Here is a 25,471-nt window from a genome sequence, read left to right as displayed (position 1 = left end):
GATCTCAACCAAACTGATTGTTTGAGAACCTGAGGAATTTCTCTAAAAAACGGATTCCCAGATTGCCTATTGAATCCAAATCTCCCAGGGGAGGCAGGTGGACACTGCTTTAAGGCTGAACTCCAATGCCACCGTTTCCAGAAAGCCTCTGCCAAGCACCCCCAGCCCACAGAAAGCCCCCTCCCCCATGCATATATGGCCATTCATTACATGGACATCCTGTGCACCCACAGTGCTAGAGACTAAGATGAGAGGGGGTCCCTGTGCTCAAGGAACACCCAACCTAGTACTGGACATGGACAAACCAAACCCACCAAACTGCCCTCCCCTCAAAGACAGCCCGTGATGAGGGCAGTATGAAGGCAGAGTCGGGAGATGGTCAGGGAGGCATCCGCATGGAGACAACAGCTCCTGAGAGACCCAGGGCAGGCATCCCAGAAAGAGAGCCACAGAAAAGAGGTGGGGCAGACCGGCCCCTGGACTAGGTCAGGGGTCACCCTGGGAGGAAAGAATAGCGATAGGAACTAACATGTACTGTCTTCACTATTGAGTTTACTGCTCCATATTTATGACCTCGTTTACCCCTCATAACTAACTAGAGCTGGGGGAGTGTTGGGGGCCAGGCTGTGAACCCCACCAGGCACAAAGTGGCTCCTGCTCAATAAATATGTTCTTACTGATCGATAGATAAAATGATCTTTGAAGGCTCACTCCCAGCAACAGGAAGCCGGGCTCCTTCAGGAGCAACCACAGCTCTGAAAAATATTTTCCTAACTTTTTAGACTACTGAAAGCACCACCGGGACAGATGAGGGGAGACGAGGCACTGGCTGGGTGAGTGGCTGGCTTTCCTGACACAGGATGTGGGAGTGGGTGTGAGAGCACAGTCCCCACCAGAAACCCGAGCAAGGCCCCGGAGACAGCTGCCCTGAAAGACAGCTGTAGGGCGCTCAGGATAGGGACCCGGGAGAAATGCTCCCGGCAGGCCCGCCTAGTGGTCCCAACATCCCCAGCAGTCCCTTGTCCCTAATGCCAGTGCCGGACCTGTGGGGCAGGGCTCCCCAGAGCTGGCAGGGCCTCCTGAGCTGATCTTTTCCTTCCTCCTGCTCCAGAGGGCGGTGGCTCCGCTGACCTGTTCCAGAGAGACGGAGGTCCCTTCTAAAAGGTCACAGCTTCCCCTGGCTTCCACCTTCTCTAGCCTCCCAGTCTTTGGGTACCTTTATCTGACTGGCTGGGATTTAAGCCGTCCCCCCCTGGTGAAGTCAGTACAGATATCAAACTCACCCTGATAAGAATGACACCACAGGCAGACGGAAGCTGAGCACGGCCTATTCCTCGTGCCTCCGGCCTCCGCGTAGAGTACCCAGGGGCGGGGGGCGCTCTGCTATATTTCACCGGGGGCAACTGGGGCTGAAGCACAGAGGAGCCAGGTGATGAACCCCAGATGGGTGAAACAGCCTCTGTGTATCCACTTCCTTAAATATCTCCATGATTGACACTCAATCACACCACCGACCGTATAATCTGCAGCTGAAATCACTGGAACCGGAAGCCCGAAGCCTGCATTCTAGGCTTCCCTGAGCCCTGGCAGAACCATTGAACAAACCTGAGGCCAAAAGAGAGGCTGAACCTGACTCTCTTCCTTCACCTGTGGAATGGAATGGAACCTACACTCAATTTAGCTCTTGTGAGCATAAAGTAACTTGATAAATATAAGAGTGTTTCAAAAGTTAAACCTAGGGCTTCCCTGGTGGCGCAGTGGTTGAGAATCTGCCTGCCAATGCAGGGGACAGGGGTTCGAGCCCTGGTCTGGGAAGATCCCACATGCCACAGAGCAACTGGGCCCGTGAGCCACAACTACTGAGCCTGCGTGACTGGAGCCTGTGCTCCGCAACAAGAGAGGCCGCGATAGTGAGAGGCCCGCGCACCGCGATGAAGAGTGGCCCCCGCTTGCCGCAACTAGAGAAAGCCCTCGCACAGAAACGAAGACCCAACACAGCCAAAAATAAATAAATCAATAAATAAATAAATATCCTAAAAAAAAAAAAGTTAAACCTAAAAGCAAGACACAGGGTACTGTTGATAGAACACCAATCGGCTCGTGACGAGGCCCAGGTACCTCAAGCCCTCAGCAGTTAGGCCCGCATCCTGGGCTCCAGGTTGGGATGCCTTTCCCTGATCTGAGTCTGGGAAGGGATAAGATAACAAGAGCGACATCCTGAGCCCTGCTCCAGCCACCTCCAAGGGTCGGAGCACATTCTCTTGAGAGCCCCCATCTGGGAGCCACAAGGCCCTTTCCCAGTCTCAGAGCCCCAGCGCTCCCAGCAAGAGCTCCACCACTTCTAGACAAAGGCCACACGAAGCTGCCATGTCTTTGTCCTCCTTCCCCTCAGAAGTTTCCCCTCATTACCCTCCTCTCTTTCTGAGTAGACTCTGTAGGACAGTGACTTTCATGATGTTAATTTTTGACTCATCAGCAGGTTGTGAAATCAACTGAGTAAATCAAGATCAGCACTTTTAAAATTTAATGGAACAGAATAGAAAATATCAGTGTGCACTTGGTAAGAGTATTATTTTGTGATACTTTTCAAACCCATAACACACACACACAGTGTTAGAGTATTGACTCAGTCACTTGTCTTTCTATGTTTCAGTGTGTTCATCTTTAAAAAGAGGACCCTGGGGCTTCCCTGGTGGCGCAGTGGTTAAGAATCCGCCTGCCAAGGCAGGGGACACGGGTTCGAGCCCTGGTCTGGGAAGATCCCACATGCCGCGGAGCAACTAAGCCCGTGAGCCACAACTACTGAGCCTGCACGTCTGGAGCCTGTGCTCCGCAACAAGAGAGGCTGCGATAGTGAGAGGCCCGCGCACCGCGATGAAGAGTGGCCCCCGCTCTCCGCAACTGGAGAAGGCCCTCGCGCAGAAACGAAGACCCAACACAGCCAAAAATAAATAAATAAATAAATAAATAATAAAATAAAATAAAATGAGGACCCTGACAGTGTCCAGCTCATAAGGCTGTTGTGAGCATTACATTAGTTAATATACATAAAGCGTTTGGAAAGGTGTTTGGCACAAGTGCTATATAAAAGTGTAATTTCTGTATTTATGCATACGTGTGTGTGTGTGTGTGTGTGTGTGCTTACATGGTAAATATCTTTCTGTAGTGTGGAGGGAAAGACTGAAATCCAGTGCTGTGGGAAAAGCTAAGAAGTGTCTCTCCAAAGACAATACATGCTAAGAGTCAGATTCCCAAGTCTCATAGGTTTCATGAGTGTTTGCACACACAGCTTTAGGGAAAGAGGCTTAGGTAATCTGAGGAACAAGAGCCTGAGCAGGGTGAGTACAAGCGTCAGAGAGCACTATGCTAAGTGCTTTCCAGATTAACTCATTTAATTCAATACAATCTATGGGGGAGGTATTACTGCTCCTGTCTTACAAGCGAGGAAACAGCACAGAGAGGTTAACGTGCCCCACAGCTCATCAGTAGTGGAGCCGGGATTTGAGCTCTACCTCCCAAGTCTGGACTTTTACCCACTATACTACACTGTCTGCTTCACTTTGACGCCACCTTCTCACAAGTGAAAGGGAAGCCAGACCTAAAAAGTTTCTGCCACCGAGGAGGCTGCCCCGTTCGTGAGCGGGGTGCTTCATCTGCACTCGCCTCAAGGCCAAGCAGTTTAATTTTCTAATGGCTTGAGTTCAGGAAACAGTACCCCCAGGGTCCCATCATAGAGTCCAGAGAGTTCTACTACAATAGTTGGAGGAAATGAAGTTGGTTAACAGGGCTCGTAACCATATGTGTTAAGTACTCAATCTGAGCAGTTTATCTCTGGAACCAACCATGGGCTTCATCAAACCCGGCTGATACTTCTGGTGGGAAGAAAGAGGAGAGACAAAAGAACACAACACGACTGTAATTTTGAATGAAGCCTCTTCTTTCCCGGGATCCGCCCACGGTCCTCCACAGAGCCAGAGGAGGAGCGGCCACTTCTCTCCCACCAGCTTCATGGACCATTTCCTCTGAAATTCCCAGCATCCTTGTTCACCATCCTCTCCAGTGAGAATTGGCTAACATTGCCTCCTACTAGGCCAAACCCATGATTTTGTTTGTGTCTTTTCATTCTGTAGTAAGCCTCAAACACTCTAAACAAACAAACAAACAAAAAAAATAGGAAAACCGAGATCCAGAGATGTTAAGGGACTTGCTCCTGGTCACAGACTTTGTGAATATAAGTGAGGGCAGGTCCCAGCAAGGCCAGGCTCCTTTTGGAACTGGTAGGAACTGCTCTTCCTCCAGCAATCCCCCATTCCCAGCCCAACAGAAGTGACTGCTCCCTCTCCTGCACAGGCATTTCTGAGCCACGACTTCATCCCATATCGCGATGATCTGTTTACGTATCTGTCTCCCCCAGTTCCCCGAGGGCAGTGACCATGCCTTATTCATCTTCGTGTTCCTGGTATCTGGCATGTAGTGATTTCTCAATAAACGTCTGGGGAGGAAAGGGCGGGAAGGCAGGGAAAGTGGAATGGATAAAGAGGGAGGGGGGAGAAGAGAGAAATGGAAGGGGGAGGGAGGGCTGAGGAGGGAGAAAGGAAAGATGGGGGAGCAAGCAGGAAGCCAGGCAGGAGTGAGGCGGGAAGGATGGGTGAGCAGGTACCAGGAGATAATGTCTCCTCAAGCCAGTGGGACTGGACCATGGCACATGGCCCTCGGCTGAGCTAAGTCTCACGGGGACGCACAGACACAGGCTGCACCCCCCAGAGCCTGTCCAGGACATAATTAAGGAGCACTTATAAGGGGGTGGCCTTCAGCTGCCAGGGAGGCCCGGCAGTTTCCCAGGACACCATTGTCCTTCCTTCTCACCTCCAGAAAGTGAGCAGAGCCCGTTGCCGCTTCTTCTCGGATGCTCCCACGCTGCACTGCCTCCCATGCCTTGTCGTTCCTGCCTGTTACATGGGGGCTCATTCCTGTCCTGGCTGATGGGGATGGATTCAGGGGGATGGGGACCTGCAACATAGGCCGGGGAGGCCCCTCCACTGGACGCCCAGCCCCAGAAGTGGGGTGAGCTTTTGGGGGTGCTCCCCAGGTGAGGAGCCGGTGCCGCAGGAACCTGAGGAAGAAGCCACATTCCTCCAGCTGGATTCCCCACAGACACCCAGCCCACCTCCCTGAGGCAGGAGGGAGGGGCGGCTTCTGTGGGAAGGGGGCTCCTGAACAGGCTTGGCTCCTGCATGACTCAGGAAAACAACTGGAAACCATAACTTAACAAGCTGGCTTCTCTCTGGAATTTCCCTGGGGTGAGGAGATAAGGAGACTTTTTGCTCAGCCTGAGCTCCTGTGAGGCCCCCACTGCTCCTCCTCCTTTTCTGGAAAGTACCAGGTCCCCAGCCCCTTCCCATGTGGTCCATTGCTCACTCCATATGTGTTTGTGGAGACCTCCTATCTGCAAGGCACACTGGCCCTGAAGGCAAACTCTGGGGACTAGATCTCTAGAATAGGTAGGGGCAGGTGAGGGCAGAAGGGGTTCTTGGCTTTCTCCAAAAAATCCTGAATAACGCCATCACACTCTGCAAATCCTGCCCAATCTCTTTTGAAAAACAAGTCCTCAAGCCAAATCTGGCACATGCCAGGCAGCCAGGCACCTGGAAATGAAGCAGGAAGGTATTCCAGCGGATCTTGTGGCTTCTCCTTTGTGCCAGAGAACTGGGCGGGGGAGGGAGGTCCGGGCTCAATTGCACCGGGCTCTCTGAATGGACAAGGCAGAATGTTGCATAGTGTTAGCTGGAGGCCACGGCTGCCCTGATGGTCCTCGGGAGCATCCACAACGACAGTCCACTATATAAAGCAACAGCTAGTGGAAGCCAAGGCACTGAGCTCTCATTCTGACCCTACAGCTAATGTGCTGTGTGCTCTCAGGCAGGCCACAAGCCTCTCTGATCCTCAGGTAACTCATCTGTGCAGGGCCATAAGGACAGGGGCAAGGAGAAAAGAGGAAGCAAACTGTGATTCATGCCTGCTCAAACCCTTAAAGGATTAAACCCACTCTCCTGGGTAGAGCTGCCAAAGCTCTTCACAAGCCACATCACCTTCTGGCCTCCTACCCTGAGATTCCTGAAATGTTCTCTGTGCTTCAGCCCCAACCATGCTGATGTATTTCCAGTTCCCATGCTGCCTCGTGAATCTCAACCTCCAGGCATGCTGTTCCTTCTTCCTGAGCTGCACCCCTTCCACCCACACACCCATACTTTAAGGTGGAGCCCAAACCTGCCCCCTACAGCCACTCCTGACTTCCATTCAGGCAGTCTTCATTCCTCTGTGTTTGCTAAGCCCTCTGTGCATCTAGTCTTATTTTTCTCAATTCTTTGTTTATAAGTCTGTCTCCCCTGATAGACTTTGAACTTTAAAGGACCATGTCAAATTCACCTTCCATCCAACAAACATTTAGTAAATGTCTGCCCTGTGCCAGGCACTGTGAGGTACCAGGATACAGAGGAGAGAAAGGCAGTCTCACGGCTGGTGTCCCCAGTGCATAGGACAGTGCAGGCACAGAGCCCAGCCTACAGCAGAGTCAGGAAAAGCAGGTGCCAGGAGCTGCCCCTGGGGCTCTGCAGTACCTGCTCTGCCTCCTCTCCCTTAGCAGGAGACGAAAGGATATTGGGAAGAAGACACTAAAAACGTAAACCATGACCACTTCCTGAGAACTTTACTACATACTACTATGTAGTGAAGCTCTCAGTACTTTAGACACAATTTTTTATAATCCTCAAATTAACTCTCTGACGAAGGCCTTTGTAGATGAGAAAAGTGGTGCCCAGAGAGGCTGAGAAACCTGCTCGAGGTCACACAGCAGGCAGCAGAGCTTAGGCAGGACCTCCGGTTGGTCTGACCATCACTTGCCCTTAGTCTCATGCCACCCAGTTTAAATATGTGAACAAATGAGCACCTGTGTGTGCCCAGACTTCTTTTTTAAAAAGGAGGAAATAATGATGTATTAACTCAAGGCTCTAAACTGTATGACTTTAGTCCTAGCTGCCCAGGCAGCCTCTGAAATTCTCTATTCCCTTCCTTTCCCATTGCAACAGAAGTTCCCAAAACTAAAAAGCCAGGCCAGCTCCCTACTCTGCCTGGGAGAAGCCAGTGAAATTGCATGGCAGAGGGCTGCCATCCAGTTTTTGCCATCTTCAAAGTGTCATTAGCAGCTGCTTGGCAGGTGGTCCCAGGCCCCTGCAGCCCCAACCACTGTCCCTGTTATCCAGAGCTATCAACCACTGGGATTCTGTCCTTAACGGGGAAACAGCAGATAACGGGCCTCCTGTGGTCTGCTCCCCCACCAGCCACAATCAACTTCTCAAACGTGCTCTTCCACATTCCCCTACCAAGCATTTTTCTCTCTCAAAACCCAGCTGTGGCTACTGCCTATGCAAACTCCTCTGCCTGGGCTTCAAGGGCTCTTCCCCAACACCCTTTTACAACACTCCTTTTAATCCTTTCTTCTGTGACCACCCCCCCGCCTCCACCAACTCAAACCAAGCTAACTGGCCCTGGGGACTTTGCAAATGCCCTTCCTGTCTCATGGAGTGTCATTTTACTGATGCAAGTTCTTCTCCTTCTTCCCATCCTAAATCTAAATCATCTCTTCCAGGATGGTCCCAATAGGTTGAAAAACCTGCCCAAGTCACACAGTAGGCAGCAGAGCTTAGACAGGACCTCAGGTCGGTCTGACCACCCCTCGCCCTAAGTCTCATGCTGCCCAGTTTAAATATGCAAATAAATGAGCACCTGTGTGTGCCCAGACTTCCTTTTTTTTTAAGGAGTTAATAATGATGTACTAACTCAAGGCTCTAAATTGTATGACTTTAGTCCTAGCATTGTCCTGATAGCCCACACCCAACACTGATCTTGACTTCGCTCTGCATTTCCTCAGAACTTAATATCCTCCCTGCAACTACGTTGGACAGAGCAATTCGTTATAGTCGTTCGTTTGACAAACATTTACTAAAAGCCTACAACTATGTGCCAGGTATTTATTGTGTGTCTACTATGTGCCAAGCACTCTGCTAGGCACTGGACATTCAGTGCCCTCAAGGAGCTTCTTGCACTCATGTTAATTACCTTCAGGCCCTTTCCTGGGGGAGGCCCACCTCCGCACTTAGATTGGGAGTTCTCTGGAAACTGTTACCTCTTTGTCATCCTAGCACCTGTCATTTACAAAGAACTTTACTTTTGCAAGGTGCTTTTGCATCCATTATCTCATTTTATCGGCACAGCACCCATACAAGGTAAGGCTGGAAGACGTTATTATTCCATTTGAAAGATGGGGACACTGAAGCCCAGGAAGATGAAGTGACCTGTTCAAGGTCACTTGGATGATATGACCTGGTTAACAGCCAGGTCTTTAACAGAATTCAGGTCCTTTGACTCCCAAGGAGAGTGACCTATGCACAAAACCCTGCCCCACACCATGCAGACTAGGGTCATCAAGAGCTAGATGGGACCTGAGTGATGACCCATTTCCCAACCTCAGTTGCAGTTGCTGCCAATAGATCCTGAGGAAGAAAGAGGCTAAAGCAAAAATAGATGGCCTTAGAAAATGCTCGTGTAACAGGAAACTTTGAACAAGTTTATCCTTGTATTCCTGGTACATAATAGGCACTCAATACATATTTGTCAAATGAATGAACAACTTACTAGAGAGGCAAATGGCAGAGGGTATGAGCTAGCTAATAATAATAGCTATTTGAGTGCATACTTTGTGTCAGGCATAACCCTAAATGCAACTCACTTCATCTTCACAGCAATCTTTTGAGATGGCTATTATCATCTCCCTTTTACAGATGAGACAAAATGAGGTTAAATACCCAGAGTGGCAGGACTTGGATGGAACCTGGGCAGACTGACTCCAGAGCTGTGCTCTTGACCACGTTAGCCAAGTGCAGGTCATATGCTCCTGCCATCCATTATAATCACTCAATTCCCATTACAAGCACACTGAATGAGTGTTCTGATGAGTGCTGAGTGAAGACTGAAGTCACACTTCTGCCCTGGGCCCCAAGGTTCCGCATGAGTCACCCCTGGCTGTAATGAAGTGTAATGAAAATCCAGCCCGGGGCAGGGGCGGGTGCAGGGAGCGGGGGTGTTTCAGCTGCACAAGGACTTCGTGAGTCCTCTCCAGTGTCTACTTCCCAGAGTCCTGCCGTGACCCGGGGGCCTGTCCCCAAAAGAGCAGCTCTTCTCTCTGACTTGATTGTCAAACAGGCCTGGTAAGAGTCAGGGCTATGAATTGTGAAGAACAGAGGATAGAAGGAAATTTCTAGCACTTCAACCAAGGCTGAAGGAGAGGGCAGGGTTAAGGAGGGTAGAGCAGTGTCTGTCACTGGGACAAAGACATGTTGGAAAGATTTATAAATAGGATAAAGAGAGAGGCCTCAGTGAATAACCCCTTTATGGGAGGGGATGGGAAGGACGGGGCTAGGCAACTCCAGCTCTGGCTATTTTTGGCCCCCATCAGAAAGGAGGCTGACACTTAGACAGGAAAAGTCTCACCACCAACAAGACAGGGACAGGGGCCAAAGATAGTGAATGTAGAAATAATCTTCTCTGAGGCCGAGTTTCTCTGACGAAATCTTAACTGGGAGGGATACGATTCAGAAGAATTGATTTGAAGCAGGAGAGACTATTGCAGAAATCACAAAAGCTGAAGATTTGTGCCTAAAGGTGCTGAATTATACGTTGATTCTGATCTTAGTGCTTCTGTGTGATCTTGGGCCAAAAGCTTATTAAACCTTCCCTAGACTTCAGCTTCTCCAGTTATTAAGAGGGTATTGTGTCACCTGTACATGTCTTCATCCTTTGGCCTAGGGACCATGTTAGGGTACAGAAGACCAGGGACCAGAGGATGCTTGAAGTTATTTAGAGGAGAAGAGATGCAGAAACGTGAGATCTGGTCAGAGCTCTTGGCGACAGACAGGCAGGAGCCACCTCCAGGCTGTGCTTCAGTTGCTCCAATTGCAGAGAGAGGAGCAACTATTCTGATCGTCTTAAAGCTCCTGAGAAATGGGGATGAAGTGCCTCATGCACCTTGGGTAGGTGACATCTCTGCCCAGTTATCTGTGCCTTCAGATCTCTAGGATCAGCCCACAGAAGCTGAATGGCGGGAAGAAATGTTCCCCGTGATTTAAGCAATGCAGAGAAATGCAAACCGGGGTTAGAGGGCTGGCACAGAGAATCCCCAGGGATTGGTGGCCAACTGTTCCAGTTTGCCCAACAAAAAAGGGTTCCCAGAATGCAGGACCTCTGGTGCTAAAACATAGACATATCGGGACAACTGGTCACCCTAAAGAAGGGCTCACATATTTAAAAAGCCTCTGGTTTGGCACCCCATGGAATTCTGATGCTCAGAAATATTGAGAGCTTGGGTCCCAGGGTTGCACTTGGCGCCAAGTGCCCAGATGCCTCCCAGGGAGCCTTTGGGCACATGCTGCCCTCGCTGGGTCTTAGTTCCTCTAGAAGATCTGGATAAGTTTGCCTTCTAAACTTGAGGACAAAATCTGCTAGAAAATGACTGAGGTTGCTCAGGACCCTGAGGCCTGAAAAAGTTCCTTCTTGGTGATTTCTTAGGGTAGCCTGCAAGAAAACCCAGGAGGATGCCATAGAGCAGGACTCTGCTTCCTAGCTTTCCCCAGAGGTCACTTCATCCTACAAAGATCTCAGTGGCCAGGACAAGCAAGAGATTCAAGAATGGGCATGGGGAGAGGCAATAACAGCCATTTTCAGGCTGCCAATGCCAAGTACAGCTGAGCTGTCATTAACTTACAGACTGGATAGAGCACAAAAAAGGGCAGCACCCCCCGTTCCTCACCCTGCCCAGTGCCCTACCTAATGAGTCCAGTGCTGTGAGCTGAGCTTCCCCTGGCTTGAATCCATTTAATTTTCTCCTAAGCTGCTTTGTAGGACAGGCTGCTGAGCACTCGACGTGTCCAGTCCTGCTGTAGCCGACTTTCTCTAGGGCCGAGGGCAGGCTCCAGTTCCATGCCCCTTCTGCCAGCTGAAACAGAGCCCAGGCTCAAACTGGGCCCCTGAGTTCATGGAGACCAGAGGGCATGATTGGATACTTACCTCCTCTGTCCCTTAAAGGCAGTCTGCCCCATTATAAGGCCGGGAAGAAGGAACAGGGCCTAAGAAGTTAGGATGGAGAAGGCGTCTCCCTCCTGCCTCTGCCAACTTAGTATTTCTTTATTCAGCAAATGTCCTATCAGTACCCACTATGTGCAAAGCACTGGGAAAGAAACAGGCAATTGAGACCCAGACTCAGAACCCAAGGAGGGATGGAGGACTCAGGGAGCTGAAAGCTACAGATTTTTCCCAGCTCTCGCTCTAAGGTTCTAAGTATGGCTGTCCACTCTGTGTCCCCACGGACCCACCCAAGTGAGCACATGCGGAGACGTGGAGATAAAAGGGAAAGAAGAAAGCCCAAATCTTGGTTAATTCACCAAGCAGTGCTCTGTGGGATAGATAATCAAGCTTTGCCCCGATTTACAACACATTCCCAACAAACAACCATTTTGAGACCTAAGTCCAAACCCTAAGGATCAAGCGAGAGAATTTTTAAAGGGTCTAAGGAGAAATGTAGTCAAACCCCTTTTCCTTCTCCTTAACTGGTCCATTCATTCATTTATTCATCCACTCATTCACTCAATTCATATTTCATGAGTGCCTTCTGTGTACCAGCACAGAGTTAGGCATTAGGACTCTGGGGGAAAGTTTAATCCGACCTCACTCAGTGTCCACTGGCCCCCAGCATCCTCATTCCAGCTATATGATCCAAATGTTCATGGCTCTGTGCCCTTGAACTCTGCTTACTGCCCAGACCCTGGGGCCCTCTGCTTAGAGTTGGTCCAGGCAGAAGCCAGCTCCAAACAGCAGCCTCTATAGTCTGAAATTATGGACAAAGCAGCTACTTGGGTTTCTGCCTTGCCCCAGTCTCTCCCTTCCCCCTTTCTCTTCTGCCTGGGATGGAAACTCTGCCACTCTCTGCTCACATGCTTGAGTCACAAGACTGAGCTCCCAGCAAAAGAACTAGCTCAAGGATATAATAGGCAGGAGCCAGTGAAACAGAAATGTAATAATTTATTTTGTTCATTAAGTTCCAGTCTTCCTTTTTTGATGCCTAAGAAAGCAGTGCAATGCTTACTGTTTGCCCAGCCTTCCTACCTGTCCTTCCCATTGAGGCCTCACTTCCTATTCATCTCAGCTCCATTCCTTTCTCTGTCTCTCTCAAGGCCCACAAATGGTGTCCTATTGTCTATACTGCCCAGCACTTGAAGAGTTATAGGAACCAGCCAGTGATAAAGAGCTCATACAGAGCAAAGGAGCTTGGTGCCTGCCAGTCTCCTCTCTTTCCATGAGCCCCATTGCCAGAGCCCTTCTCGGCCTGGAGTCTCTGGCCCACTTAGGCCAAGGAGAGCACTGGAAGTCCCACACTTGATTGGCACCTCGTAAGTAGGCTTCCTCCTCTGCCCAGGCAGGTTGTTGTGTCTAATTGTCTAACTGCAGATTTCCATCTCTGATCTGCATGGGCAGATGGGCAAGCAGCTGTGCCAGGCCCCAGGGGACTGCAAGCTCCCGGGGAGGAGGAGCGTCCACCTGGCTCTCTAGGCCCAAGGCCTCAGGGGGCCTCCTCAAGGGCAAGAAACAGCCAGGCCTCCAAAAGGGAAAAATACAAGAGCAAGTCTAAGCCAAACCCCACGGCCTCCCACTCCCTCCCTGCTTGCTCCCATTCCTAAGGAAGGGACAGAGCAGGTATCAGGGAGCCAGGGTGGCTGGATTGTTTTCCCCATTTGAGGCGCGTGTTTCTGAGAGCAAGGTCCCTGATTTCTCTGGATACAACTTCATCATCCTTAAAATTTTGGCTGAAGCCCTGGGCCACTTTCTGATGACTCTGGGTAAGCTGAAAAGAAACGAAACTGCTATCAAATGCTGCTTGGACCTCCTTATCGGTGGCTCCTGGAACAGCTAGCATACAATCCTACATCTGTGATATACAGTCAGCTTTCAGTTGTCTGCTGCTGCTCTGTTCTTGTACAGTGTCTGCAGATCTCACAGCTAGATACTGGATTGCTCTGAGCAGATCATTCAAAATAACAATGGCTAACACTTACTGAGCACCTACTATGTGTCGGGCACTGTGCTAAGCTCTTTGTTTACATTATCTCATTTAATATCCATAACTACCCTGTAAGGTAGGTGGAGACACTGATGCAGAGAGAAGTTAGCTAATTTGCCCAAGGCCAAGCAGTTAGAAAGTTGGATCAAAATCCACACTCAAGCAAGCTGACCTCAACGCCTCCATCTCGTGTGTGTGTGTGTGTGTGTGTGTGTGTGTGTGTGCTTTGCAAACTATCAACTATTATACAAATATAAAGAGTTATCAGGTATGAGTAGTAGTATGTAGATAGTAGTATGAGCTAGGGGGTGGGTATAGGAGATAGTCAGGGAAGGTTTGTGTCTGAGCATTAATCTGATTCAATATGGCTGAACTGTAAATCAAAGCTAATTGGAAAAATTATTCGGAGTATCCCGGGCTTTCACTCCCTCCGTCAAAACAAAAACCTGAAATCCGACTGAACACTGTAGAGATGCAAAGGACCAAGACTCCCAACCTGGCATTTATAAGACACCTGCCTTACCAATCCACAGAGACACCAGAACGGGTGGGAGTGGGCCACCCTGTTGCCATGTGGTCTCAGCCTCCACAGCAACACCTCCCAAAGAAGGAGGCTTCTTTCCAAAGTAAGAGATCACTTACTGTGGGATGAAAGAAGCAACGTCTAATTAGAGAGAGTCATTAATAGGCAATTAGCCTGTAATGAATGAATGGATCTAGGCAATGATCATCAAGGCTGCTAATATCACAAAAGGGGAGAGAACCAGACATTGTGTGTCTCCTGACAGATGTACACACCACAACCAAGGGATCCTTGCCCCTCCAATAAATAAATTAAAGGAACCTGAGTTTGACCAAGCCCTAACATGTTCCACGTTTGGAACATGTTAAATGACATGATGAGGATGCAGTCAGCCAAATCGAGAATGTGAGAAATTCTACAAGACCAATGACCCAGTTTCTTCAGCAAAACATTGCAAGAGAAAGAAAAAGAATACCTATAGATTAAGAGTGACTTAAGAGCTGTAGCAATCAATCACAATACATGGACTTATTCGGAGCCAAATTAAAAAGAAAACTAGAAAATAAATTTTTACAAGAATCAGAGAGATATTAATACTAATTGGATATTTCATTATATTAAGGAATTGTTCATTTTGTTTAGGTGTGATAATGATTTTTTTAAAGAATCCCTATGTTTAGAGATGAAATGATAAGCTGTCTAGAATTCGCTTCAAAATAATCAGAGGGTAGAAAGGATTGGGAGTGTACCTAAGACAAGATGGGCCATGAGATGACTTGAAAACTACTGAAGCTTAAAAAAAACAAAACTACTGAAGCTTGAGTGCATGAGGGCTACTACACTATTCTATTTTTGTCTACGTTTGCAGTTTTCTATGATAAAAAAGTTTTTTTTAAGTAAAAATCAGACTCTCCATGATCATCACTGTGGTGATATAAGCACAGTGCAATAAACTCCTCCAAAGTGGCCAGGCCACTGGCTCTGGCCTCTGTTCTCCCACCCTTAAGAACATGATGGGAGAGGACCCCCCAGACTGCCTTCCCCTTTCCAGTACTAGCACTGCAACAACTTACACCTCACTTTCTACAGCTGGATCCCCTCAGGCCTTTGACAGAGGTAGAGCTAGTGCTACGGAAGAGAAAGCAACCCTCCCAAGGTCCCACCACGAGACAGCAGTGGAGCCAAATCAAATCTTTGGAGGCGGAATGCCACACTCCGGCTTTCCCTCAGACCATCCTGACTCAGAGCTGAAAACGAAGAGCTTTCCCAGCTTTCCCAGCTTTCCCAGCCCCATACTGAATTTAGCCTCTCACTACCCTGGGGGTTGAAAAAGAACTGGCATCCCTCGAAGGAGCATCTGCAGCGGCCGGATCAAATGCTGAGCTGCCTTTCCGCTTCCATTATGGGGAAGCAGAGGAGGGAGAAGGCAGAAGGAGTGGGGAGGACAGGCCGCAGCAGAGCTGAGCGCCAAGCCCACACTCTGGCCCGGCCCAGGGACCCAGGCTGTGGCCAACCCCACCCTGGGCAAACAGCTGGCACCGCCCAGGCTGGTCCTCCCCTACCACTTCCTGCTGCTGCAGCTCGCAGAGCTCCTGGGAGAGGAGACAAGACTGAGGGAGAGGGGATGCAGAATTCAGAAGGGAAAGGAACTGCACAGGTACGACGGGGTGTCTGCAGAAGCCTTTAGAAGGGAGGAAGTAGAGGGGTGAGCACCAGAACTGGCACATTCCAGAGCTCAGATCGGCCAAGGAAATAACTGAGTACAAGGGAGAGAAGAGAAGAAGAGAGCAAGGGAGAAAGAAAGCAGCGGTAAAGAGGGAGGCGAGAGAGGTGGGGTGGGGAAGGTTCCAGAGGCCCCCAGGACCACATAACCAGAGCCATGGGTCAGCCAACTGCCCACCACACTCCCGCAGCCCTGGCCTCCAGGGTCCCAGCGGCCATTCCCAGCCCAGTTTGCTCAGAGAGAGCTCCCTGCCTCACTGGCCCAGGACGGGCATGCAGGAGCCAGCTCTCGGACACACCTCGTGGCCCCATGGTCCTCTCCTACCTCCTGGCAGCCTGCTCCTGGAGAGAGACAGCGGACTGACCCACCTGCCTCCTGAGGGGAGGAGTGCCAGGGGCCGGCTCCACCTCAGGCCAAGTGGCCAATCAAGGGAGTCTGCCAGAGCCTGCCCTTTTGGGACACACTGCTGAAAGGGACACGGGATTAACCTAGTGTTCATCCAAGGTGCCTGTTCCATATTCATGCCCATGCTGGGCGGTCACAAGATGACCGCCTCCTACCTCCTCACGCTCACTGACCTTCAGGGACCACAAGACCCAAGGTTACCTTGGAGTCAACCTCCACCAAAGCCAGGAGAGCAGGCATCCATCCTCACCCTTTAGGCCCTGAGCAAGTGGACCACATATTCCCCAACTGAGAGTCGAGGGACCTTGCAACTAACGCTAGAGGCAGCGCCGACTCTGAAACTCAAATCCTGGCTCTGCCACTTGCTGGCTGCGACCTAAGGCAAGTCACTGGACAGCTCCAAGCCTTCGTCATAAAGTTACCGTGATCCTTTTGTTCAGCCCGTGCCTGCAGAGCGATGGGAGCGAGCGCTGAAGGACAAGAGCTCTGGACTTCTAGAGGAAGCCACGCTCTATAAATGCGACGTATCATTACCATAAACAAAGTTCTTGCCACACCTAGGAAGGAGGAAGCAGGTTTCTGTCAGGCTCTGCAGCTCCATCCCAAAGAAGGATAAGGCAAATGACAAACCAAGTCAGAGAACACTGAGGCCTCCAGGCCTCAGCACCTTACGCAGGAGAGCAGAGGCCCCCCAGCCCCATCAGAGGGAAATTGCAGGCACAGGAGAGTCAGGAAGGATGGCAAGTAAGGGATGGGGCAGGGTAGCATGATCTGGCCCTGGGACTGGTATTTGTGGGTTGACCAGGGTTTCTCTAACCATCAGGCTTGAGCTAAAGCACGGTGGCTTGGAGGAGCAGGCAATTCATACCCCAAGGGTCGCTTCTCCTTTACGTCTCCAGGGAGAAAGCTGTGGGCTGCAGGAACTTCCACGGGGAACTGGGGCTCAAACCCAGGACTCCAAGAGTTCTCTGCCTCTCCTAAGAATAATGCTATAAATAATCATCTCTGACGTTTGCACATTGCTCTTTATATACACAGACTGTTTCCCATTGCAGCTTCACAGAACCCAAAGGAGGGAAGCCTTACATTGTTATCCCTATTCCTCAGCTGATTAAACAATTGGGGCTCAGAGGGGATAGTGAGTAATCTGAAGTTACACATCTTAGGGAAATGCCAAAGGCAGGACAGGAACCCCATCTCTGTCTCTCAGAGCCTGTTTCTCTCCCCTCAGGCAGCCCAGGGCCTGGACCTCAGGAGGCAGGATAAACACTAAATGCAGAGGACAGGTCCTGCTCTCTGGGTGGGGGAGCCCTGGTCCTACTCTTCAGCCGCTCTGGGAAGAGCTCCTTTGAAGGGCTACCTCAGCCAAGAGTTAGCAACCTACTTCCAGATCGGGCAAGTTCAGGGGCCTCAGGGGTTAAACGCAGGCTGTTCTATGGCAAGTTCAGGGTTTCACTGGCAATAAATTCCCTTAAAAATTTAAGAAATGTCCACTCATCTAGCTCCTGATCGACAACAAATTCTTCCTCAGCCTATTCAAATTACAAAGTCCTTCTGAGGTTTTGAGTTCTGAGAGGTCCAGCCTTGAGCCATTTCTCCCCAGCATTCGAACATAAATGGGCAAGAGTCATATGATGCTGATCGTGGCAGAGGTGGAGGAAGATGAGAATCCCCCGTCTCTAGAGCCTTCCCTGGGAGCAGGCTCTATGCACTAGACATGCTTCAGCCCAGGTGCCAGAGAAAGCTCTCATGAGGCAATCATGCATCTGGGCAGGGGAATAAGACAAACAGCATAGCTCCCCCAGTCTCAGAGGGAGAAGCCAAGTGGGGGAGGCAATAAGGTGAGTTGTAAGCAAAGTCCCCTTTGCATCCTGTTCAATGAAATCTTAAATCTTTGAGCTAAAAGAAAGAGTCAATAAAAGCTCCCGACCATCCAAACAACTTTTCTAATTATCCCTGAAATATATTTGCACTCCCCGTAAAGTCACCATTGGAGGAAGGCTCTGGGCCTGCCATTCTAGACTTGGTCTCATGAGATCACCTGTCTAGGAAACAGACAGAGACACATTCCTCCTGGACTCTTTCATTCCCCTTGGCCGCCAGAGGGTTAACCAACAGACAACTCCCACAACCCCCACCCCCTTCCCAGCCAGGCAGGGAAAGAAGGATGGCTATGGAAGGCTGGGGCAGCTGGTGGGGCTGGGGGTGTGTTGAGCTTGGCCTCAGCCCAGCACTGCAGACAGCTCTACTCAATGTATAGACACCCAGGCTGGGCCCCTTGGACCAAGCTCCTCCCTTCCTTCCCCACCAAAGAAAGGCTCTAGAGAAGGCCCCTCTTGGGGGAGGAAGTGGGGAGAGGGAGGCTGTTTTTCAGGATTAGAGTCTGAAGGAGGATTCCATCTCTCAAATGGTTGCATCTTTGAGGCTGCAGTGGGCAGCTACACCCTTCTCTGCTCTCTGCCAGAGAAACCAGATTAAGGCAAGAAGACACTCAGGAAACACTGGGTAGCCCCAGTTCGAGGGATGGCAGTGCCAGAAAGATGGTGCCAGTTTTGATGAGCAGAGACAAAAGTGACCTTGGAAGAAAGCTGACAGACAAGGAATCATGTTACTCCCCCACTTCCCCTCTTCTGTGTGGGCAGGAAGGGGGGACGGAAGGGCCAGCTGTTCTTAGCCATGCAAGGGGAACGATGGTACATATGTGACGTGGGCATATCTGCACCTTCTTTTCAATCTCCCACACCCCCAAGCCACTGCTCTGCCACAGTCCCCTGTCACCTCACCTCAATTACTTTGATGGCCAGCAAACAATTCTGCTGGGTCACTTTAAGAGGTGCTTCTAAGCTGTTCCAGGGGGACACCTGATCCCTCCCCTGAGAGCTCACCTTTCCTGAGTCCTACTGTTCTAACAAATGACTAGCACCCAGAGCACAGGGCAAAATCTCCTACACGTGGGGATGCAAACCTCTCTAGTGTCAGAGGAGCTTTCCAAGGGGTCCTGTACCTAATCTCCCATCTGGTCCCATATGCCCTAACCCTAACCTTAACCCTAACCCTCCTGCCTCCACTCACCAATTCAAATTTATCCTAAGACTTGGATTTCCAACCTCACCCCCTAAGCCCCTGAAATAGCTCTCGGTTTGTTATCAGAAACTTCCATCACCAACCAATCTTTCCTGTCCATGATGTTGTCTTTAAACTACAGACTTAAACATGACCCAGGGACCCACCTGAACTATGTAATCCCCAGTTCCATTGCCCTGGAGATGAAAGAGTGCTTCTGAATCTGGTCTCCCCCACTCCCCCGCTTCCCCTCTTCAAATGATAATTCAGTCATGCCCTGGCTCATAAACCTTCAATGTATCTCTACTGACTATAGGATAGAAGCTAAACTTCTTAGCTCAAGATGCAAGGTCTTATATAATCCAGCCCCAATTTGTCCAATATGATCTTCTACTTCCACCCTACAACCAAAAGCATAAATTTCCTGTAAGTGTTACAAGTCACTGTGCCAGAGGAATCCAGTGGAAGGAGAGATCACTTCTGGCTAAGGCCATCAGGCCAGACTTCATGGAAAGTGTTTGTGTGTGTGTGTGTGTATGTGTGTGTGTGTGTGTGTGTGTGTGTGTGTGTGTGTGGTGGGAAGTAGTATTCAGAATCATGCACTGGACCAGCTTGTAACTGGTCTGCCCTCCTCCTCCTTACTTCACCCCCCATCATGAGTTGGTAAGCATAAAGGACATACATTTGGATGCAGGAAATGCTTTTTTTGCACTTGAAGATCTGTCAAACTCCAGGCATCCAGGAACAGAATCAGACTGGAACAGAGTCACAAAAACTAGCAACTGCCTGTGACAAGCCTCCTGCTACTGCTGGCCCAGAGTGATAAAGACAGCAGGGTCTAGAGAGGTCTCCTCCATGGCTCCTGCAGGGTGGTTTGCTAACAGGGCTTCCATTTCCCCTCTCCTCAGCCCTGTGGCCCTACCAAATACCTAGCATCATGAGGAAAAAAGAACCTGAGGCAGGGAGGAAAGAATTTTAAGTAACTCCCGTCTCTCTGTACTCCCAGCCTTTTCAGTTTGGATCTTTGGAGGGAAGGGTATGAGAAGAGCTAAGAAAAAATAAATCCAACCTTCTCTGCCATCTGCGATTCTGGCAACTCAATGCTATCTATCAGTGGCCAGGCAGGGGAGTGGGAGATGAAACTGAGCTTGGAATGAAGGGACAGAAGACCAAACCAGACTAGTGGACGCCTGGACTAGCCAGCTCCTCCCTTCCCAGGCAGCATCGCCAGCCAGAGAATGATGAGGCAATCTCCTTTCAAGTCTATATAATAATTCACCCAGTGAAACATCACCACTGTATAATCATCCTGAATGGGGTACTTGTATGTGATGAGACAGAGAGAGACCAAAAACTGGAAACAGGGCAGAGAGGTGAAGAGAACACGTGAGCATGAGGATAAGGAAAAAGAAAGAGAACTAAGGAGCTCTTGTTGGAATTAATTTTCAAAGACCAAACAAAAGCAATAAATGTGGAAGAGTGGAATCCCCAGGCTCAGCTGCTCTAGGGGAAGCCACCTGGGTGACTGGAGCCCTGGCTGTCGGCACTATGTTTACAGAGAAGCTGGGAGGGTGCACACCAGAGGAAAATCCAGGGGAAATGACTCCCAAGTGCTCCAGGGGGAGGGGAGGAGTAATTGGGAAGCATGTTGCAGAGCAGTTATGTATGTGCTGGCGAACAATGCACACACACAAAGATGTTAACAGGGCAGTTCCATCCACTACACCGCTAGCCATAAAGGCATCCCAAATGTACAGAGTGCTTGTCAGACCCTCCCAAACAAGAAGTCATGGATGACAGGCAACATGGAGTGAATGTCTACTCTACACCAAGCACTGGATATTTGGCATGTGTTATCTCCTTTCATCCAAACAACCCTATGAGGTAAGTGTTATCCTCCCTGTTTTATAGATAAATTAAGGTTCCAAGAGGTTAAGTGTGCAGGAGAGAACATTTGCCCCAAGTTCCCAAAGACCTAGGCTCTACAATTTTCTACCTCCGTGACCCAGTGATTGTCACCTTGGACATATTATTTAACATTTCTAAACCTCAGCTTTACCATCTGTAAAATAGGGATATCACTACATACTTCCCAGGTTGTTGTAAAAATTAAATAAGATAATTCATATAAAGCTCCACGTACTAAGTTCAGTAAATGTTTGTCCTCTTCCCCTACCCCTGCTTTCATTAAGATAAATAACTCATTCATTCAACAGACAATGGAGTGTCCAATGTATGAAAAGGGGGAAGGGAATGGAATTTTGGAAGCCCTTTTTCCATGCCAGGCACTTTACTAGGTCTTTAGGGTAGGGTGTGGAGGTTAATAAGAAGAATGGGACAGGAGTTTACAACCTAACATGCCAAGCCCATAAATAACTGAATGCTATGATGTGTGATAAGAGCTGTGTAAGACAAGGGCAGACACAGATACAGAGCCTTGGGAGTTTAGAAAGGGAAGAGAGGAGGGACCAGGAAGAGAGATATGACGCCTTTGGGGCCACCAGGGAAGGCTCTGAGGCGAGATCACACGACTTCTAAGCCTGAGAATGGGCAGGATTCAGAGTGGAAACCAAGGGGCCAGGTCTCTCACATGGCCTTTCCGAAGGCAGAAGCTAATAGGATTCATAGGATACTAATCAGTACATGCTTTCCGTCTTTAAGAATAGAGATCAAAGATGGCTACAAATTGAAGGATAGAGACTGCTCCACCTCCCCTTGCATCTGGGTGCGCCCATGACTCAGTCTGACCAATAAAATGTAATAGAAGTGACGTTGTGTGACTTCTGAGGTTAGGGCATAAGAAGCCTTAAAGTTTCCACTTGGGTCTCTTGGAATACTCTGTCTTGAGACACTCCTTCTGGGAACCAACTGCCACACTGAGGGAAGCCCAGGTCACATGGAGAGGCCACATGTCGGTACTCAGGTTGACAGCCCCAGCTGAGCTCCCAGAGGACAGCCATGTGAAGAGTCACCTTGGCTGTCTGGCCCAGTGCAGCCCTCAGATGACTGCAAGGACAGGAGACAACCCAAGCAAGCACCTAGCTGAGCCTGGGGAACCCAGAGAACCGTAAGAGAGCAATCACTGTTGTGCTAAGCCACTACCCTTTGGGGTGGTCTACTCTGCAGCACTTCTTGCCAGAGCATTGTCTCCACCTCACTAACCTGGGCTGTTACTAGGGAAGTTGGAGCAAGAATCCTACTAGAAATGGATGGGAAAAGAGGTGAGAAGAGAGGGAGAGGGAGGGGAGGGAATCGGTTAAACTCTCCCAGTAGCCTCCAGCTCCCCACTCCCCTCAACTCTTCCCAACATGATGCCAGATCAATATAACTCATAATTCAATTTACCCCCTGGGAAATAACCAGGAGAAAAAATCAGTAACATATAAAGATGTTTATAGCAGAGCTATTCATAATAGCAACCAACTGGAAACAGCCCAGATTCCCAGTAATAAGAGAAAAGCAATACAGTAATGGAATAACATGACAGAATTATTTACAGCTATTTAAAATGAAAAATTTACGGACCATCATCATACCTGGACGTGTTTGGATAAAATAACATTAAACAAAAAAATGCATGGCACAGGACAATAGCTACACACTAATTATAACTATGTTAAAATATTAACAAAGATCAGAAGGGCCCATGGAATAAAGCACATAGTTTAGTATTTACTTACCCTTGTTTTAGGCAAAGTTGATTAAGGTACTACTTTCTAAAAAGCACGAATTCAACCTTACAAATCCTAAAAATAGGGTCATGACTGCATGGGAATTAGGAAATGATATCTTGGAAGATGTTACCCAGGGGATGTGGGTAAAACCCTGGGGGGAGGGGTGGGGGCTAGATGACAGGAATGGAGCGAGTGGGATGGAGCTGTGGCATCTCTCCAGTAGGGGAGCTGAATGTTAGGAAACAAACCCTCCGTGTTTGCTAACACAGTGCAAGGAGGACTCCCACAAAAGACACCCATTATCCCATAATTATTGTCTCTCTTGTGCCTGCAATTAACGGCTGTCTGAGAGGCGCTGCCGGGGTAAATAAATGTTCACCCGCATTAGAGTCAATCAGCCAGCTGAAGCGCCAATTAACAAGCCCACTGCAGAGACACTCCCTGTATCCAGCGGTGGTACCCAGCAGTGACCGTGGGGAGGAAGGGGATGGGACAAGATGACACAGATCTTGGGCACACTCCTACCCCAGAAGCAGTGAAGGGATGCTCAAAGCAACATCTTGAGCCCCAGGGTAGAGGCCAGTCTTGCCCCAAATAAGCCAAGCTAGGCAAGCCAGTGCTTTGACCCCCAGTGCCAAGTCAGAGGAGTCTGCATGCATCCACGTGTTGCCAGCAAGATTCCCGGGAGCTGCCACAGCTCCAACTTGGGGTGGTTTTTGGCCTGTGGGAGCCCATGAAGGGAAAGACCTGTAAGAGAAGGCCTCAGAGGTGCTGTCACCTCCTGAGTTACAGGGGGACATAAAGAGAGGACGAAGAGAGGAATCAGACAGGGAGCCATCTTTTCCAGCTGATGCTGAAACTGACTTACACTGGCCTTTGGCTATTTTTCTTAAGCAGCAAGCTCTGAAACACAGGAAAGTAGCAAATGTCAGAGAAGTCAAAGATAGTTCTTTTGTCCAGAGAAGGGCAGGAGAGCGAGTGGCTGATACGAGGCATCTCAAGTCCTCTCCCAGGGATTTGGGGAAGACAAGGGTACCCTACGCTTCTGCATGGCCTGCCCAGCACCTGGCCACTGTGCTACACCAGCACACCAAGCCGTCTCTCCTACCACAGACCCAGCCAGTATTGCTCAGGCTGTGGGACCAGAGGCCCCAGAAGATGACTATCAGGCTGCCAGGGAGCCTCTGAGATCGGAGTGGCAGATCATGCAGTTAGAGATATCTGGTCCAGGCGTTCTCAATACCGGCTTCACACGAGAATTACCTAGCGAGCTTTTTAAAAATACATTAGTACCTGGGTACCACCACAGACCAACTGAATCAGGATCTCTGGGGGAGAGGGAAGGAGGCCCAGGCACATGTATTTCTTTAAGGCACCTCAGGGATCCTGATGACTACTCCAATTTCCTCAATTACAGATGAAGAAACGGGAGTCTGGGACGGTAATACCCTGCCAAAGGTGAAAAAAGCAGCAGGGAGCAGAGCCAGAGCTCAAACCAACTCATCTGACTGCAGGATGCAGCTCTTGCTCTCAGTAAGGCTGGCTGAATGAATGAATGAGCACTACAGGGGTCTGTTCAAGATCCTGCTGTGTTCCACGGTTTCATCCACAAATTGCATAAAGACTCAGAAGGCAAGGCTACCAGATTTGCTCCTGACAAGGCCAGGAGGGATGGCTAACAAATTTATGGCAGAATCAAGACTCCACATACTGAAATACTGGCCTAACACTGACCGAAATGAAATATTGGGTTGGCCAAAAAGTGCCTTTGGTTTTTAAGTCAAAATACAAGACACATTTTTCATTTTCACCCAGAACTTTATTGAACAACGTATTCACCCTCTTGTTCCACTACCTTCTGCCATTTTTCAGGCAACTTCATAATTCCATCTTCCCAAAACTTTTTATCTTTTTGAGCAAAGAACTGTTCCAGGTGCCTTTTACAGTCTTCCAGAGAATTGAAATTGTTTCCATTAAGAGAATTTTGTAAAGACAGAAATAAGTGGAAATCTGAAGGTGCAATGTCTGGTGAATACGGCGGAAGAATCAGAACTTCCCAGCCAAGATGTAACAGTTTTTGCCTGGTCATCAAAGAAATATGCGGTCTTGTGTTATCCTGATGGAAGATTATACGTTTTCTGTTGACTGATTCCGGACGCTTTTCGTCGATTGCTGCTTTCAGTTGGTCTAATTGGGAGCAGTACTTGTTGGAATTAATCATTTGGTTGTCCAGAAGGAGCTCATAATAGAGGACTCCCTTCCAATCCCACCATATACACAACATCACCTTCTTTGGATGAAGACTGGCCTTTGGTGTGGTTGGTGGTGGTTCATTTCACTTGCCCCACGATCTCTTCCGTTCCACATTATTGTACAGTATCCACTTTTCATCACCCGTGACAATTTGTTTTAAAAAACGGAACGTTTTCATTACGTGTAAGTAGAGAATCGCGTGTGGAAATACAGTCGAGGTTTTTTTCACTTAACTTATGTGGAACCCAAACACCAAAGAGATGAACATAACCAAGCTGGTGCAAATGATTTTCAGTGCTTGATTTGGATATTTTGAGTATGTCAGCTATCTCCCACATGGTATAACGTTGATTGTTCTCAATTAATGTCTTGATTTGATCTCTATCAACTTCAACTGGTCTACCTGCCCGTGGAACATCATCCCGCGAGAAATCTCCAGCACAAAGCTTCGCAAACCACTTTTGACACGTTTGATCAGTCACAGCACCTTCTCCATATACCGCACAAATCTTTTTTTGCGTTTCAGTTGCGTTTCTACCTTTCTTGAAATAATAAAGCATAACATGCCAAAAATGTTGCTTTTTTCTTTCCATCTTCAATATTAAAATGGCTCCACAAAAATTCACCAATTTTGATGTCTTTTTTTAAATGCACGCTGATATGAC

At 49.1% G+C, this 25,471-nt stretch overlaps 1 protein-coding gene and 1 long non-coding RNA gene across 7 annotated transcripts in view; one reads left to right on the top strand and one right to left on the bottom strand.

Moving 5' to 3' along the window:
* Positions 1–25,471, bottom strand: part of PLEKHA6 (pleckstrin homology domain containing A6) — a 137,663-nt gene that overhangs the window by 81,286 nt on the left and 30,906 nt on the right. The window lies entirely within an intron of this gene.
* On the top strand, positions 4,872–24,548 carry LOC309646487. The gene is made up of 2 exons (XR_014255400.1): positions 4,872–15,345; positions 20,586–24,548. It is a non-coding gene; the product is annotated as an uncharacterized lncRNA (long non-coding RNA).

The sequence above is a fragment of the Balaenoptera physalus genome, assembly GCF_965194825.1.
Source record: "Balaenoptera physalus genome assembly, chromosome: 1".
NCBI lineage: Eukaryota > Metazoa > Chordata > Mammalia > Artiodactyla > Balaenopteridae > Balaenoptera > Balaenoptera physalus.
The sequence above is the reverse complement of the archived record's forward strand: the minus strand, read 5'-3'. Positions and strand labels throughout refer to the sequence as shown.